The 4529-nt window shown below is 37.0% G+C and overlaps 1 non-coding gene across 1 annotated transcript; it reads right to left on the minus strand.

The window, feature by feature from the left end:
• Positions 1–3807: 3807 nt before the first annotated feature.
• LOC112997932 (small nucleolar RNA R71) lies at positions 3808–3914 on the minus strand. Its single transcript, XR_003262981.1, has one exon. It is a non-coding gene; the product is annotated as a small nucleolar RNA R71 (small nucleolar RNA).
• Positions 3915–4529: the final 615 nt, after the last annotated feature.

Consider the following 4529-nt stretch of genomic DNA (forward strand, 5'->3'; position numbering starts at 1 on the left):
ATATTTCATCAGGTCAGGCAAAGACTGTGAAAGCATCAACAATAAAACAGAAATGAGTCTTGCCAAATGTTGATCATATAAAAAAAAAAAGAGAATTCCCACATCCTGCAAACACAAATGTTAAGTGAATTTAACTAGTAAAAAACAAATCAAATCGAACAAAATAATGTACCATTCAGTGATAGAACAGCGATTTTGAAAATGTCAACTCTCAAGCTAAGATAGATTGAACCTATTTCCTAATCTCAAACCACCTTTCCGTGCAAGTATATCATTCATATCTAATGTGAACTATTTTTTTGCTTCGTATAGTTCGGTGTAATAATTGATTGATACATTTTAAGGGGTCATAGACTTATAGTAACATATTGAGAGATTTTATATCCCACTCATAAATTCCTGATTTCATAGGACAAGCAATCATTTTAATTCATCTGTTTTGGTAATATGGCATAAACCTTTTATCCTATTCAAGGAGACTTTTAAAAATTATTAAAAAAGGGCAAAGTTTTTAAAATTTTGTAAAAATTAAATCAATTAAGAACAAAAACCAATAGTGATTAGTGACATATCAATAATATTTATGAGTTTTGTACTGTCCAGGACCCACAAAATCTATGTGACATCCTATTTGGCATTTAGAGACATGTGTCAACTTTTCACGTTAGCCCTGCTACAAGAGCGCAGACGCCTGGCCCTTAGCAACCGGGCTCACCAACAAGCAGGTTATCTCTAACCTACCTAATATTCAAGTATATTTGAATATCTTATTTATTGGCAGGTATTTAATTTTCTATAACATCACATTATCTACAAGGTACGATTATCTTCTCCCTTTTATCTATAAGCAAATGTTTATCTCTAACATTATCTACAAGCTCTCGGCTATTATCTATAAGCCGAGAATTATCTACAAGGCTACAACAGCCCCTACAAACAAGGACCAGCAATCACTCTCAACTAATATAAATACAGGTTCCATCAAACCCCTTTACACGACATTTGATCACACACTCAGCACACGGCAACAAGCCTATGCCCCTTTCTCTCTTGCTCATACGAGCCTTACTTTAGCATATACTTGCTTTACTTTCCTCACTCGTATTCTTACTTGAACGCCAGAGTCCTTTGTCTTGCAAGTCCCCATTCCTGTCAAAGGTATCTCTCCAAGCCGACGTGTGAAGTTTGGGACCCCAATCAACCACATTCACCCCAACATGTCACGGTTCTAGATTTTGGTAAGAACATTTGGCTCCCACCGTGGGGCCACAGTAAAACATATCCCGCAGTCTCTCGCCAATCCTCTCACACACATCCATGGTTAGGACTCGATCTGGCCTCATACGTGAGCCGTTGATGTGTCATTATTTTCTCCTATTTCTTAACCTTTTTTGTCACCATTTTAATTACTGATTAGCCTTAATTGTCAAATTAATTATGCAGTTTTATCATTTGGGCCTACTTGACTAATTTTGTGTTTTTAATTTAATTTTAGGAGAATTATAAGCAATTGGGCTTGAATGCGGAATTGGGCTTGGACTGGAAGAGAGCAGACAATTTTATTTTATCAAATCTTATCTTATCGAGATTTTATTACATCTAGATTTCATTTCGTCCAGATTTTATTCCATCCAATCTTATCTTATGTTGTCCAGATTTTATTTTATTTATGGGCTTGGACTTAAAACAGATTTGTAAGCTTTTGGACTGAGGACCTATATAACAACACCAGGGTTTTAGTTTAGACAGTTTTTTTGGAGAGGAGAATAATTTTAGGGTTTTAGAATTCCAATTTTTACTATTCATGCACACTGTTCACGTATAATAAAATTCGTTTTCTGCAATTTCGTTTCTCCTTCAATCTACAATTTTGTTTTCTACTGATTAATGGAAGGCTAAGTCTCTAGGATTGTTTTCTCTTGAGGATCAACCACAGCTCTCTTTGAGGTTTTGTTATTACTATTGAATTCTGATCAGTTTTTCCTCTTCACTAATTAATCTGTATTTGTTTCTATTAATCCATGCATGCTTAGTGCTTGATTAATTGTCTCTGCGCTTAATTTACGTTCATGCTTAATGATCAGTTTCATTCATGATTAATTGGTGTATGTGTTGCTTAATCACATAATGACATCCTTATGTTAATTTTCGCTTAGTAATTTAATTTAGGGTTGGATTAAGTGGTTGAACGGATTAAGGATAAAGTCTCATAACCTAGGATAAGAGACTTGCTTGTGAATCAAGGGGAAACAACATGTTTTAATTCTATTATTTTCTAATTCAAATTTGCTTGCTGTTTAATTTACAAACCCCCCCCCCCAATTCGTTACTGTTCTATTACTATCTGTTATGAACATTTGGTTGACCATTGCTCGTTGGGAGATGACCTAGGATCACTTCCTAGATACTGCATTTTTAATGTTTATTTGATTCGGGTACGGCCTCGATCAAATTTGGTGCCGTTGTCGGGGAGCAGTGGTCCAAAGGTTCATAATAGTGTTTAGTTGTTTTGAGTCTAGCTCTGTTGTTTAGTGTGTGAGTGTGTGTTGTTTTGTTTTGTGTAGTGTTCTGTTTCGCATTTCATTCGCGTCCCCTGTTTAGCGCTTCCCTGTTTCAGTTGCTCACAAAATTGCGACTGATTTTTGTGTAATGCTGATTTTTTTTGTGTAATGTTGTGAACAGTGTTTAGCGATTGAACTAGCGACTAATTTTGCAATTTAATTGGCGATTTTTGTTTTGATAGCTAGAGTTGTTATTTTTGGCTGATTTTTTGTGTGGTAGTTTCTTTTGGTCCATATTTTGTGTGAAAAATACCAGAAGCACTTGGTGTGGCTGAATTTGAGAGAGGCAAAAATTTTGGGGAGTTGTTTTGAGCAAAACTTAAAACGGCCATAACTTTTGTTCCGGTTATCAGAATGACTATTATTATATATGCATTTGGGGTAGAAGAAAATTTCCCATGTCGTGGAAACTGACCTGTGTTTTTAAACTTGAAAAATCAGCCGTTTACTAAGTTTTTTTATTTTTTTAGTATTATTGTCTTATTTTTCTAAACTTTCCCTAGGCATTTTTTGTAGTTATACTTTGAATTTTTGTCTGAACATTTTTGTGCTATCTTTTCATGATGTTAGGGTGTTGCTCACAAAATTTCAACTCATTTGGATATCGTTTGACTATAGTTGTAGTTTTAACCCTCCCCTGGTGCTTGTTTGAGAACACATTATTTGTTGCATATAGTGCATGACTAGGGGCAATCCAAGTGATTTAAAACCCTTTGATCCTGAAATAGATAGAACCTTTCATAGATTAGTTAGGCATAGTGTGCATCCTGATCATTCTGTGCATTTTGAGCATTCTGAGTATTCTGTTGCTGGTGATTCTGAATATTCTGATTTTGAGCATTCAACTACTAATTTTCATACTGAGAACATGGCTCAACCTCCACCTCGTGAGAGGACTCTTAGGGAGATGGCTGCACCTGATTTCACTTACGAAAGCTTGTGCATTCAATATCTTGATGAGGGTGTTCCATATGTTCTCAAGACTGGACTAATACATTTGCTGCCCAAGTTTCATGGTCTTGCAGGTGAAGATCCTCATAAGCATCTTAAGGAGTTCCATATTGTTTGTTCCACCATGAAGCCCCCTGATGTCCAAGAAGATCATATCTTTCTAAAGGCTTTTCCTCATTCTCTGGAGGGAGTGGCAAAAGATTGGCTATACTACCTTCCTCCCAGGTCCATTTTCAGCCAGGATGACCTTAAAAGGGTGTTCTTGGAGAAATTCTTCCCTGCATCTAGGACCACTGCCATCAGAAAGGACATTTCAGGCATCAGGCAACTTAGTGGAGAGAGCTTGTATGAGTATTGGGAAAGATTCAAGAAATTGTGTGCAAGCTGTCCTCACCACCAGATTTCTAAGCAACTCCTTCTTTAATATTTCTATGAGGAACTTAGCAACATGGAGAGGAGTATGATTGATGCTGCCAGTGGTGGAGCCCTTGGTGATATGACCCCTACTGAGGCTAGGAATTTGATTAAGAAGATGGCTTCCAACTCCCAACAATTCAGTGCAAGAAATGATGCTATTGTCCTTAGAGGAGTCCATGAGGTGGCCACAGATTCATCTTCATCTACTGAAAATAAAAGCTTGAGGGAAAACTTGATGCCTTGGTCAACCTAGTAACTCAGTTTGCCATGAATGAGAAATCTGCACATGTTGCAAGAGTCTGTGGTCTATGTTCTTTTGCAGATCACCATACAGATCTTTGTCCTTCTTTGCATCAATTTGGAGTCAATGAGCAACCTGAAGCTTATCCTGCAAACATTTATAATAGACCCCCTCAGCAGCAAAACCAACAACAGCAGAATAATTATGATCTTTCAAGCAACAGATACAATCCAGGTTGGAGAAATCATCCAAATCTGAGATAGGCAAGTCCTCCACAACAACAACAGCCTGTCCCTTTTTTCCAGAATGCTACTGGTCCAAGCAAGCCATATGTTCCTCCTCCAATGTAGCAGCAGCAA

This window comes from Glycine max, chromosome 9 (assembly GCF_000004515.6).
Source record: "Glycine max cultivar Williams 82 chromosome 9, Glycine_max_v4.0, whole genome shotgun sequence".
NCBI classification, from domain to species: Eukaryota; Viridiplantae; Streptophyta; class Magnoliopsida; order Fabales; family Fabaceae; genus Glycine; species Glycine max.